At 52.5% G+C, this 14,468-nt stretch overlaps 1 non-coding gene and 2 pseudogenes across 1 annotated transcript; all 3 read right to left on the bottom strand.

Annotated features, from left to right (window-relative positions):
* Nucleotides 1–987: 987 nt before the first annotated feature.
* On the bottom strand, nt 988–1,200 carry LOC126421306 (U2 spliceosomal RNA; annotated as a pseudogene).
* Nucleotides 1,201–4,475: 3,275 nt separating this feature from the next.
* On the bottom strand, nt 4,476–4,688 carry LOC126423168 (U2 spliceosomal RNA; annotated as a pseudogene).
* A 7,866-nt stretch (nt 4,689–12,554) lies between these two features.
* On the bottom strand, nt 12,555–12,748 carry LOC126424043 (U2 spliceosomal RNA). The gene has a single exon (XR_007576158.1). It is a non-coding gene; the product is annotated as a U2 spliceosomal RNA (small nuclear RNA).
* Nucleotides 12,749–14,468: the final 1,720 nt, after the last annotated feature.

Below are 14,468 nucleotides of genomic sequence, written 5' to 3'. Positions count from 1 at the left end.
CACACTTCGTGCCACCAACTTTTAAACAGTGTTAAGAACGGTGATGGGACGTACGTCTCTAGCCCGACAGTCGCCTGTGACCTTTGGATTAAGGGCAATACGTACAGCTAGAAAATCGGCGGGTAGCTCGCAACCAGCAAAAATCTCCTCGCACATTTTGCAGAAGCGGTCTCCTAACAGGCCGGAAAACCTAGCACTTCAATTAGTGCTGGAATGGCACAATCGAAGGGCGGTATCCTTGCGGAGTACCGCCAGAGATGAAAAACCGCAGTGTCAGGGCCTAAATGCTTGCAGCATGTACGCTCCACATGTGGCAGTCACACACGGTGGTGCGGGCCGATATGGCAACAGGCGACCGTCGAAAACATCGCAAAAGCAAGTGCCGGAGGGAACGACAAAATACGAGAGCACTCGTCAACAGCCCAGTACCACCCTCCATGTCGAGGAGTAAACTGCGACTCCCATTTGAACGCCGCTAGCTGCCAGGCCAGTGGAGAAGCCGTGAGGCCGCCCCACAGCAGCGCCAGGCCGGCGCGAGCTATACTGGCGCGAGCTACACCTAGCCGAGTGCTTACATCGTCCACCGCCTACTGCATATGTGTGTGTGCGTGTGTACCACGTATTCTGCGTGCGTGCGGCGGCGACGACGATGACGACGACGACGTTCGCGAGGAGCTAAGGTTATAACTCCAAAAAATATTATTAAAATTATCTGCGATAGGACCATAAGAGACGCTAACGAGGCATCCGAAGGCACTGTCCTGTGCCACCATAAATTACCAGCCTAGCGTAATGCGGCTGCAAGTGCGGTCTGGCTAACACCAAAAAAAAAAAATTTCTTAAGATAATTTTAAATTAATTAAAAGAAATCGTGGTGTGTAAGCAACTAACTACTGGGCACATCAACAACTACGACAAGTTTTGCTACCAGCGGAATATCTGATCACTGCAGAATGTTAACCCATTTCAGGCTGTGTTTTAATTAATTTTAGGTGGGCCGATCCCGACGGTACTGCAATGCCGGGCCAACCCGCGACAGAGGTGGAGCAAGCCCCTAGCACTCCGTCATAAGCCAAAAATGAGTTTAATATTCTGGTCGTGCAATGCAGGACGTATCAGATATTAAGCTGATAAGAACAGATACTACACTTTTTTTCCCTCCTACCTCCCCTATAGCCCTACCTTTTCCTCTCCAAAAATGCCGCCATCCTCTAGTGTCGACGCAGCACGTAAAGCAGGGTGTTGTTAGCAGCAAGACTTATTGCCATAAACCGAAAATAAAAGCGGAGGCATACTCTGCCACGCCTCAGGGGGCGACGACACACTCCTCAGAAACACACTTCCCTCTGCAGGTGTGAGGCAAGTGATGATGTTAAAAACTAAATAGAAAGAAATAAATAAAGACAGAAATGAAGGAAAAAAAAAACAGCGACGGTAGCACACTCAAACGAAACTGGCGAGATAATCCCATAGCCCATAGAATTAACGAAGTAATAATCCTCTAAGATAGATTATGTGTTTTCCAATTTTCCAATAATTTTTCATACAACGTTCACACAATTTCCATGTTACCAATTTCCATATTATCAGTATCATAGAGCAGTCTACTCTAGTGATGCCCAGAAGGCCAATATCAAACCTGGGGTATGGTTAAGTCAAGAGTAGTTTGAAAGTCCGAGTGACAAAGATCCAGGGGTACACTCAGGCAATTCTTATACGAGGTGCCTTACTCAGCCTGGAACACCTTTTGATAACCATGAACCATTGCAACTTTAAGAAATCTTGCAAAAGTAATGGTATATTTCCGGTCACATTCCGCCAGGCGATGCTGGCTCCAAAGGTAGTCCATGAAAGAGACAGCATCGGTGAGGCAAAGGTCATAGATCGTGAAAATGGTGTGCCCCAAGAGCCACACCACTGCGTTATGTCGTTTTCGGGGGTTGGTCTGAATATCAGGAGTAAGGAACCAGTCGATTGGCACATAGTCCAGTGTAGTCCCACCGATCAGTGCTAATAGCACACGTGCAAGGTCCCACACTTCTGTGACGTGAGGGCATAAGAGACGATGCTCTCTGGTGTCTACGTCACCACATCGGCCGCAAGCAGCCGAGGGCCATAGGCGGATGGCCGCCAAGCGATGATTAGTGGGTATTAAATTGTTTACAACGCGATACCATAGCGCTGAAACTTCTGTGGGGAGGGCTGGGTGGTTGATATTAGCCCAAGCTTGGTGCCAGATGACCGATGGTCGTCTGTCCTCCAATTTATGTGGTGTGGGCTGGTTCTCGAAGCGCCTAGTAAAGGCGCTTTGATGTGCGTGCCTTGTCGGTGGCCACTGTTAGGACGTAACTTTGATTGAGGTAATAGACCTTGACTGCCGTCATCCGGAATGTAATATGTGTCAAACATACTGGTTCACGCGCCGATTGTGGGCGATAACGGTCGAAAAGCACCGCTGTTGTCCCACCTGGGTCAATCTCACGCAAAGTGGCGATACGGTGAATCAGGATTGCCGCACATTTGCGAGGAAAGTCAATGAGTCCAAGGCCACCATCGACCTTTGGCAGTGTACAAGTCTGTGCATCAACTTTGAATAGTGCATGCCGCCACAACAGGCAATATACTGTTTGTGAGATGGCTCTGCTGGTTTGTTTCGGTAGCGTAAGGAGTTGTGCTACATACCATGCCCGTTATAGGATGTAAGTATTAATCAGTTGGATTCAATGATGGAGGTCGAGTCGTCGATCAGTGTGACTCACGCTAAGTCCTCTGATGCGCGTGAGAATCCGCCTGCACGTGAGTGTTAAGATGCGCCGCGGACAGGCAGTCACCTCAAGACCCAAGATACGTTGTTCCCCTACAATTCGGAACCATGGGCGCTCGATGGTCAATGATCGTGGTCCTAGTGGGATTAGCACCATTTTGTTGACTTTTAACATGGCACCGGATGATCGTTCATAAACGTGGAGGACTCGGCGAACTGAATCGATGTCCCTGGCGTTTGCTACAAACACACCTACACCATCCGCGTATGCCGCACTGCGGAAGGTGACGCCTGGGAAAGGAACACCATCGACCATTCGTCCGATGTCACGCAGCACGGGGTCCAAAGCGATAAAATACACTGACAAGGGACACCCTTGTCGAACTGATCGTCTGATGGGAATTGGTCGTGATCTGCAGCCGTTCACAATGATTGTGGAATTTGCTCCATCCAAGAAGTGCCGGATGACTCTTATGAAGTGCTCCCCGAAACCCATCCGCGACATAACGGCCAGCAGGTAAGGATGGGAGACCCTATCGAAGGCACCGGCGAAATCTAGGGATCAATTGCAGCCGGGGTTCGAGCGTCGGCGGTGGGTGAGTAAGACAGCATCACGGTATATAGAAGCAGCGGTGAAGGTGGTTCGATTCGAAACGCCACATGATTGAGTGGGACAAAGTACCTTATTCATTACCTGTTTAAGACGTGAAGCCACACTTCGTGCCACCAACTTTTAAACAGTGTTAAGAACGGTGATGGGACGTACGTCTCTAGCCCGACAGTCGCCTGTGACCTTTGGATTAAGGGCAATACGTACAGCTAGAAAATCGGCGGGTAGCTCGCAACCAGCAAAAATCTCCTCGCACATTTTGCAGAAGCGGTCTCCTAACAGGCCGGAAAACCTAGCACTTCAATTAGTGCTGGAATGGCACAATCGAAGGGCGGTATCCTTGCGGAGTACCGCCAGAGATGAAAAACCGCAGTGTCAGGGCCTAAATGCTTGCAGCATGTACGCTCCACATGTGGTAGTCACACACGGTGGTGCGGGCCGATATTTCAACAGGCGACCGTCGAAAACATCGCAAAAGCAAGTGCCGGAGGGAACGACAAAATACGAGAGCACTCGTCAACAGCCCAGTACCACCCTCCATGTCGAGGAGTAAACTGCGACTCCCATTTGAACGCCGCTAGCTGCCAGGCCAGTGGAGAAGCCGTGAGGCCGCCCCACAGCAGCGCCAGGCCGGCGCGAGCTATAGTGGCGCGAGCTACACCTAGCCGAGTGCTTACATCGTCCACCGCCTACTGCATATGTGTGTGTGCGTGTGTACCACGTATTCTGCGTGCGTGCGGCGGCGACGACGACGACGACGACGACGACGACGACGACGTTCGCGAGGAGCTAAGGTTATAACTCCAAAAAATATTATTAAAATTATCTGCGATAGGACCATAAGAGACGCTAACGAGGCATCCGAAGGCACTGTCCTGTGCCACCATAAATTACCAGCCTAGCGTAATGCGGCTGCAAGTGCGGTCTGGCTAACACCAAAAAAAAAAAATTTCTTAAGATAATTTTAAATTAATTAAAAGAAATCGTGGTGTGTAAGCAACTAACTACTGGGCACATCAACAACTACGACAGGTTTTGCTACCAGCGGAATATCTGATCACTGCAGAATGTTAACCCATTTCAGGCTGTGTTTTAATTAATTTTAGGTGGGCCGATCCCGGCGGTACTGCAATGATGGGCCAACCCGCGACAGAGGTGGAGCAAGCCCCTAGCACTCCGTCATAAGCCAAAAATGAGTTTAATATTCTGGTCGTGCAATGCAGGACGTATCAGATATTAAGCTGATAAGAACAGATACTACACTTTTTTTCCCTCCTACCTCCCCTATAGCCCTACCTTTTCCTCTCCAAAAATGCCGCCATCCTCTAGTGCCGACGCAGCACGTAAAGCAGGGTGTTGTTAGTAGCATGACTTATTCCCATAAACCGAAAATAAAAGCGGAGGCATACTCTGCCACGCCTCAGGGGGCGACGACACACTCCTCAGAAACACTCTTCCCTCTGCAGGTGTGAGGCAAGTGATGATGTTAAAAACTAAATAGAAAGAAATAAATAAAGACAGAAGTGAAAGCAAAATAAAAAAAAAAACAGCGACGGTAGCACACTCAAACGAAACTGGCGAGATAATCCCATATCCCATAGAATTAACGAAGTAATAATCCTCTAAGATAGATTATGTGTTTTCCAATTTTCCAATAATTTTTCATACAACATTCACACAATTTCCATGTTACCAATTTCCATATTATCAGTATCATAGAACAGTCTACTCTAGTGACGCCCAGAAGGCCAATATCAAATCTGGGGTATGGGTAAGTCAAGAGTAGTTTGAAAGTCCGAGTGACAAAGATCCAGGGGTACACTCAGGCAATTCTTATACGAGGTGCGTTAGTCTGCCAGGAACACCTTTTGATAACCATGAACCATTGCAACTTTAAGAAATCTTGCATAAGTAATGGTATATTTCCGGTCACATTCCGCCAGGCGATGCTGGCTCTAAAGGTAGTCCATGAAAGAGACAGCATCGGTGAGGCAAAGGTCATAGATCGTGAAAATGGTGTGACCCAAGAGCCACTCCATTGCGTTACGTCGTGTTCGGGGGTTGGTCTGAATATCAGGGGTAAGGAACCAGTCGATTGGCACATAGTCCAGTGTAGTCCCACCGATCAGCGCTAATAGCACACGTGCAAGGTCCCACACTTCTGTGACGTGAGGGCATAAGAGACGATGCTCTCTGGTGTCTACGTCACCACATCGGCCGCAAGCAGCCGAGGGCCATAGGCCGATGTCCGCCAAGCGATGATTAGTGGGTATTAAATTGTTTACAACGCGATACCATAGCGCTGAAACTTCTGTGGGAAGGGCTGGGTGGGTGATATTACCCCAAGCTTGGTGCCAGATGACCGACGGTCGTCTGTCCTCCAATTTATGTGGTGTGGGCTGGCTCTCGAAGCGCCTAGTAAAGGCGCTTCGATGTGCGTGCCTTTTCAGTGGCCACTGTTAGGACGTAACTTTGATTGAGGTAATAGACCTTGACTGCCGTCATCCGGAATGTAATATGTGTCAAACATACTGGTTCACGCGCCGATTGTGGGCGATAACGGTCGAAAAGCACCGCTGTTGTCCCACCTGGGTCAATCTCACGCAAAGTGGCGATACGGTGAATCAGGATTGCCGCACATTTGCGGGGAAAGTCAATGAGTCCAAGGCCACCATCGACCTTTGGCAGTGTACAAGTCTGTGCATCAACTTTGAATAGTGCATGCCGCCACAACAGGCAATATACTGTTTGTGAGATGGCTCTGCTGGTTTGTTTCGGTAGCGTAAGGAGTTGTGCTACATACCATGCCCGTTATAGGATGTAAGTATTAATCAGTTGGATTCAATGATGGAGGTCGAGTCGTCGATCAGTGTGACTCACGCTAAGTCCTCTGATGCGCGTGAGAATCCGCCTGCACGTGAGTGTTAAGATGCGCTGCGGACAGGTAGTCACCTCAAGACCCAAGATACGTTGTTCCCCTACAATCCGGAACCATGGGCGCTCGATGGTCAATGATCGTGGTCCTAGTGGGATTAGCACCATTTTGTTGGATTTTAAAATGGCACCGGATGCTCGTCCATAAACGTGGAGGACTCGGCGAACTGAATCGATGTCCCTGGCGTTTGCTACAAACACACCTACACCATCCGCGTATGCCGCACTGCGGAAGGTGACGCCTGGGTAAGGAACACCATCGACCATCCGTCCGATGTCACGCAGCACGGGGTCCAAAGCGATAAAATACACTGACAAGGGACACCCTTGTCGAACTGATCGTCTGATGGGAATTGGTCGTGATCTGCAGCCGTTCACAATGGTTGTGGAATTTGCTCCATCCAAGAAGTGCCGGATGACTCTTATGAAGTGCTCCCCGAAACCCATCCGCGACATAACGGCCAGCAGGTAAGGATGGGAGACCCTATCGAAGGCACCGGCGAAATCTAGGGATCAATTGCAGCCGGGGTTCGAGCGTCGGCGGTGGGTGAGTAAGACAGCATCACGGTATATAGAAGCAGCGGTGAAGGTGGTTCGATTCGAAACGCCACATGATTGAGTGGGACAAAGTACCTTATTCATTACCTGTTTAAGATGTGAAGCCACACTTTGTGCCACCAACTTATAATCAGTGTTAAGAACGGTGATGGGACGTACGTCTCTAGCCCGACAGTCACCTGTGACCTTTGGATTAAGGGCAATACGTACAGCTAGAAAATCGGTGGGTAGCTCGCAACCAGCAAAATTGTCCTCGCACATTGTGCAGAAGCAGTCTCCTAACAGGCCGGAAAACCTAGCACTTCAATTAGTGCGGAATGGTACAATCGAAGGGCGGTATCCTTGCGGAGTACCGCCAGAGATGTAAAACCGCAGTGTCAGGGCCTAAATGCTTGCAGCATGTGCGCTCCACATGTGGGAGTGACACACGCTGGTGCGGGCCGATATGGCAACAGGCGACCGTCGAAAATATCGCAAAAGCAAGTGCCGGAAGGAACGACAAAATGCGAGAGCACTCGTCAACACCCAGTACTACCCTCCATGTCGAGGAGTAAACTGCGACTCCCATTTGAACGCCGCTAGCTGCCAGGGCAGCGGAGAAGCCGTGAGGCCGCCCCACAGCAGCGCCAGGCTGCCGCGAGCTATACTGGCGCGAGCTACACCTAGCCAAGTGCTTACATCGTCCACCGCCTACTGCATATGTGTGTGTGCGTGTGTACACACGTATTCTGCGTGCGTGCGGCGGCGACGACGACGACGACGACGACGACGACGACGTTCGCGAGGAGCTAAGATTATAATTCCAAAATTTTAATTAAAATTATCTGTGACCGGACCATAAGAGACGCTAACGAGGCATCCGAAGGCACTGTCCTGTGCCCCCATAAATTACCATTCTAGCGTAATGCGGCTGCATCTTCGGCGATACTCTGGATAGGATACCACCCTTCGATTGGCCTTTCGGCTCTAATCGAAGCGTTAGGTGTATTGCAGGTGCCAGCCAGCCAGCCACCCAGCCAGCCAGCCAGCCAGCCAGCCTGCCAGCCAAGCAGAGCCGCAGTGGTCCAGCAGCAGTAGCAGCAGCAGCAGAAGAAGAAGCAGCGGTCCCGGTACCAGTCCCAGTCTGCAGCGGCGGTCCAGCCGGCAACAGCCAGCCAGTCCTCCTGCGACAGCAGCGGTCCATCGAGCCAGCCAGCCAGCCAGCCAGCCAGCCAGCCCCATCCGAGGCAGCAGCAGCAGCTGCGGCGTTCCTGCCACCCGCCGTCGCCGTCGCCGTCGCCATCCGACCCTGGTCTTGATTCGTCTTCGTCCGTCTTCGTCTTTGTCTTCGTCTGTCCCCAGTTTGTGTCCTTTCCTTTTCGTCCTGTGCGTTTTTATTACCCCCTGTCGTCATGTCCGCCCCCACCCCCACCACCACCGCCACCACTACCACCACAGCCATAGTTTATACTTCCCCTTCCGCCGCCACCACCACTATAACATGGTGTGCCCACTCACACCCCAATCCTTCCATCCCACCTCTTCTCACTCTCCCTTCGCCCTCGCTCTTTGTCGCCCCCTCTCCAGCTTCTTCCTCCCGCTCCTCTCGATCTGATCCTTTCCCCCCACTCCCCCAGCCTGTCACTGCAGCTCCAGCTAGGGTGGTGGCCCGTCGGGCCACTGTCCATGCCCAGCTTTCCCCTTCGCCTTCGCCATCACTGCCGCCACCGTCGCCGTCGCCGTCGCCGTCGCCGTTGCCGTCGCCGTCGCCGTCGCCGTCGCCGTCGCTTTCACCGTCACCATCTCCGGCGCCGACTGCTGCGTCCACGCCGGGACCTGTCCCTTCCCACCACCTCCCTATAGCTCCCGTCCCTCATATCACCACCCGCCCTTCTGCCGCCATAAAACGCCCTAGTGGCACCACCACCTCCTCTGCTCCCAAAAAGGCCCCGCCCTGTCCTCCTTCCCCCCCCCCCACAGGGTGCCATGGATGTCTCCCCACCTGGCCCTGCTCCCTCCACCTCCTCCTCCTCCTCCTCCTCCTACTTCCCCCACTCTTTATACAAATACCTCCTCTCCCGTCCTAATCCTTCCCATCTCGAGGCCCGGAATCTGTCCCTCCTCTTCCGCCAACACTTCCCAGGTGCCCCCACCTCTCTCCTCACTCCCAGACAGGATTCTGTTCTCATCTCCTCCCCCCAGCCCAACCCTCCATACTGACATCCTCTCCCGCCTCCCCATCACCCGTTTTGGCCCCAACGCCTCCCTCACCCCTGCTCCTTCTCCATCTCCTACCCGCCAACCCCAACCCCTGCGTCGCCCGCCGACCCTCACCGCCGTGATCCCTCGGCTCAGTCAGTCGATCACGGAGGAGGAGGTGTTGGCGGAGCTCAAGGCGCATCCCATGCTGGAGGTGCAGGCGGTGCGCCACATTTTCAACTCGGCCGGCCCCACTCACCTTATGCGGGTTTTCTCCAAGGACGCCCGCTCCATTGACCGTCCCCTGAAGGAGGGTGCCCTCCTCTGCAACCAGCGCTACAAGGTCGACCCCTCCCGTTCCCCTCCTCAATCCCTGCGCTGCCAGAGGTGTCTGCGCTATAACGCACACCCGACAGCTGAGTACCGCAAGGCCCCCACCTGCCCACATTGTAGGCAAGCGCACTTCCACCGGCAGTGCCCTAACCTTCAATCCCCTCCCTCCTGCAATACCTGCAATTTCCCCCATCCCACCTACTCGCAAAAGTGTAAAGCCTGACCCCCTCCGACCACTCCTGAACTCACCATCCCTGTCCGTCCTCTGGACGCCCCCACCCCTCCTGGCAATTCCCTTCGTCCCCCCCCACCCCTGAGGACATCATCAGGATCGTCACCATCGTCCTTCAGAATGTTCATCCCTTTCAGCGCCCCCACACCCTCCAACAAATCTCCCTCGCCGCCCGTTCCATTTTCCAACCCAAAATGTACGCCACCTACTCCAACAACCAGGCCCATTTCACCTTCTCCCGTCTTGACACCCTCGTTTAGATCCCTGTAATTTCGCGACAGCACCGTATCCGATTCCACAACATCCGCTCCCTTCCCGCCAACAAGAACCTCTTCCTGCACACCCTTGCCACCGCGTGGATGTCTTCCTCCTCAATGAAACCTTCCTCCAACCCCACCACACCGTCCGCACTTTGCCGTACCTCGTCCACCGCTCCGATAATCCCCTCCTGATTGCGCGTGGTGGAGTTGCCATTGGTCACCACCGCCAGATCCCCGTTCAGCTCCAACCTCTCCTTCCCGACCCCACCGAACACCTGATCCTTAGTCTCTTCTGCCCCAGCCTTACCGTTACCTGCACCACCATCTATGTCCGCACTAAAGCCCCTATTCCCTTCGTCTTCCTCTCCCACATTGACCGTACCTTCTCCTCCTATGTGATCGCCGCCGACTTCAACATCCATAGTCGTTCCGCCGCCCAGTTACGGCGGTGGCATTGGTTCCTCTCCTCCCTTCAAGGCGACCTCATCCCCATCCTCCAGCACACCCGTCCCGAATCCAACTCCACTCCTGATGTTATCCTCTCCTCCCCCAACCTCCTTGGCCACCTAACGGTGGATGTCCTGGAGCCTATTGGTAGCGACCATTTCCCTGTCCTCCTCACCATTTCAGACGGTAGTCGCCCCCACCCAGACCCTCGTAATGACCCTACCCCTAAGTACGTCCATGACTATTCCCGTGCCAACTGGAGTGCCTACCGGGATACCCTTTCCACCCAGGTCGATAGCCGCCCCTTCACCTACCACCACACTGACGATGTCACCCACGCAACCTCCTTTCTCCAGCAGACTTTGTCTGAGGCCGTGGAGGCCCATGTCCCTACTGTCGCCGTCCACCCCCACCGTCCTACCTTACCCCCACAGGCCGTCCTCCTCCTCCGTGAATCCCGTCGTCTCTACCGTGCCTTCCCCCGCACGTGTGACCCGGACACACTACGACGCCACCGGCAACTCCAGCGACACATTCGTAATTTGCACACGGCTGAGAAACGCCGGGACTGGCGACAGACATGCCCCCTTTTAAATGCTACCCTATCAATCAACTCGTCCAAGTTCTGGTCGGCCTTCCGTCACCTTACCGGAACTAACCCGTTCCCCTATTATCCTCTTCTCCATGATGATCACACTTTCCCTGACTCCCTCAGTAAGGCCAATCACTTTGCCTCCTACCTCTCCGATGTTTTTCCCATCCCCGATGATTCCCAGTTCGATTACTCCCTCTTCCCAGATATCTGTGATCGAACTAACACCTCTGTCCCTCCCCTCGCTCCTGGTTTCCAGTACTTGGACAACATTGCACACACAGAACTCAATGCCCCTATCACTACACAGGATCTCATTGATACACTTCGCACAAAATGCAACACTGCTCCTGGTCACGATCGTGTCACCTACCGTCACTTTCGTGAAGCTCCTGTCTCTTTCCTCTCCACCCTGGCCAAGCTCTACAATGTAGTCCTGTCCACCGGTTACTGCCCCGACCTGTGGAAAACCTCCTGTATCCTCATGTTCCTTAAACCTGGCAAACCGCCGTCCGCCGTCTCCTCCTACCGTCCCATCAGCCATACTTCGGTCTTCAGCAAGGTCCTGGAATCTGTCCTCAGCCGACGCATCCACCTGCATCTCCGCCAGCACTGCCTCCTTCCCGTTACCCAGTGTGGCTTTCGGCCGTCCTTCTCTTCCGACGACCTTCTCCTTCACCTCACTCATCTCCTTTCTGAACAGCTTAATTCCCGTCGCTCCGCAATCTTCCTCACCCTGGACCTCGAACGTGCTTATGACCGCGTATGGCATTCCCGTCTCCTCTTCAAGCTCCAAACCTTCGCCCTTCATATTAACTACGTCCATCTGATCGGCTCCTTTATCTCCCGCTGTCCTTCCTATGTCACCATCCATAACACCGATTCCTACACCTTTTTCCCCTTTGCCGGTATGCCCCAAGGCTCCGTCCTCTCCTCCCTTCTGTACCTTTTGTACACGGCGGACATGCCGCCGCCGTCAGCCCCCGTCCACCTTCTCCAGTTTGCCAATGACACCGCCTTCCTTGCCCTTGCCCCCACCCTACAGCGCTCCCAACACCTTCTCCAATCCCATCTCTACCGGTTCACCGCTTGGTGCAACCAGTGGTTGCTCTAGATCCATCCCTCCAAAACCCAGGCGATCATTGTAGGCAAAACCACCCCTTCCTTCCGCCTCCTTGATTTATACATCACCATCTATGTTCGTCCTATTGCCCTCACTCCCACCATTAAGTACCTTGGCGTCACCATCGACCGTCACCTCTCCTGGACTCCCCACCTCCGGACAATCCAAGCCAAGGCACGCTCTCGACTCAGTCTCCTCAAGCTCCTCTTCGGCCGTACGTGGGGTCTGGACCCCTCCACCATTCTCCACACCTATAAATCCCTCATCCGCCCTATCCATTGATATGCCCATCCAGCTTGAATCTCCGCACCCCTGCTTTTTACAAATCCCTCCAAATCCTTGAACGCCATGCTCTCCGCCTCGCCTATCGCATCTGTCTCCCCTTCCCTACGCGGATCCTGTACGATCTCATCCCCTTCCCCCACCTCCTCCTTTTCCTCGAAAAGATACGGATCCTGTACACCTCCCGTAAACTTGATCCTCCTAACCCGCTCGTCTCCCCGATCCTCTCCCACCCCTGCCCACTGCCGCGCCTGTATTCGCAACCCACGACAGAGGTGGAGCAAGCCCCTAGCAGTCCGTCATAAGCCAAAATTGAGTTTAATATTCTGGTCGTGTGATGCAGGACGTATCAGATACCAAGCTGATAAGAACAGATAGTACACTTTTTTTTCCCTCCTACCTCCCCTACAGCCCTACCTTTTCCTCTCCAAAAATGCCGCCATCCTCTAGTGTCGATGCAGCACGTAAAGCAGGGTGCTGTTAGTAGCAAGATTTATTGCCATAAACCGAAAATAAAAGCGGAGGCATACTCTGATATGCCTCAGAGGGCGAAGACACACTCCTCAGAAACACACTTCCCTCTGCAGGTGTGAGGCAAGTGATGATGTTAAAAACTAAATAGAAACAAATAAATAAAGACAGAAATTAAGGCAAAATAAAAAAACAGCAAAGGCAGTACACTCAAACGAAACTGGCGAGATAATCCCATCGCCCATAGAATTAACGAAGTAATAATCCTCTAAGATAGATTATGTGTTTTCCTATTTTCCAATAATTTTTCATACAAGGTTCACACAATTTCCATGTTACCAATTTCCATATTATCAGTATCATAGAACAGTCTACTCTAGTGACGCCCAGAAGGCCAATATCAAATCTGGGGTATGGGTAAGTCAAGGGTAGTTTGAAAGTCCCAGTGACAAAGATCCAGGGGTACACTCAGGCAATTCTTATACGAGGTGCCTTACTCAGCCAGGAACACCTTTTGATAACCATGAACCATTGCAACTTTAAGAAATCTTGCAAAAGTAATGGTATATTTCCGGTCACATTCCGTCAGGCGATGCTGGCTCCAAAGGTAGTCCATGAAAGAGACAGCATCGGTGAGGCAAAAGTCATAGATCGTGAAAATGGTGTGGCCCAACAGCCACACCATTGCGTTACGTCGTGTTCGGGGGTTGGTCTGAATATCAGGGGTAAGGAACCAGTCGATTGGCACATAGTCCAGTGTAGTCCCACCGATCAGCGCTAATAGCACACTTCTGTGACGTGAGGGCATAAGAGACGATGCTCTCTGGTGTCTACGTCACCACATCGGCCGCAAGCAGCCGAGGGCCATAGGCGGATGGCCGCCAGGCGATGATTAGTGGGTATTAAATTGTTTACAACGCGATACCATAGCGCTGAAACTTCTGTGGGAAGGGCTGGGTGGTTGATATTAGCCCAAGCTTGGTGCCAGATGACCGAAATTGTTGGTAGAATTCATAAGGGAAACCATCAGGGCCAGGTGATTTTTGTCTCGGACAGGCACAGAGGACAGATGTGAGGTCAGCGACTGTGAGTGGCTCGGTCAAACAGTCGCGGTCTCGACTATCCAATGAAGTCGGGACACCACCGATAAGTGCTCGTTGGGCGGCGACGTCTACCTCAACATCCTGAAAGTGGTGCGTATAATGGTCTGTTAGGTATTTGAGGACTTCACATGTATCTGTGAGGCGCATTCCATCGTCTGTTTTAAGGTGTAGAATGGTGTTCTTCTATGCATGATTCCTTTCAGAGGCTAGGTGATAGATGGATGGCCTCTCGCCCTCAATCAGGGATGCGGAATGGCACCCACCACCATCCCCTCGGACTTCTCCCGAGAGAAGCGAAGGATTGTCGCTTTAATTTTGTTGAGGCGCATGCGTAGCTGGTCATACCTGTCAGCAGGAAGAGTTAGTACATCATTTAGACATTGTTGATACAAGTCTAATGTGCTATGCTTCCAGTGTGCGACTTCGCGTCTATGTTGCTGGATAACACGTCGCAGCCGCAGCTTCGCACAGCAGAGCCACCAAACCTCAGTGGTGTTGTACCTCGATGCAGTCGCGATGCAATCCCGCAATGTTTTCGTGACAAGAGTGCGAAGTTCAGGTGTTGGGAGATGAAGTGTATT

The sequence above is a fragment of the Schistocerca serialis genome, chromosome 1, assembly GCF_023864345.2.
Source record: "Schistocerca serialis cubense isolate TAMUIC-IGC-003099 chromosome 1, iqSchSeri2.2, whole genome shotgun sequence".
Lineage (NCBI taxonomy): Eukaryota > Metazoa > Arthropoda > Insecta > Orthoptera > Acrididae > Schistocerca > Schistocerca serialis.
The sequence above is the reverse complement of the archived record's forward strand: the minus strand, read 5'-3'. Positions and strand labels throughout refer to the sequence as shown.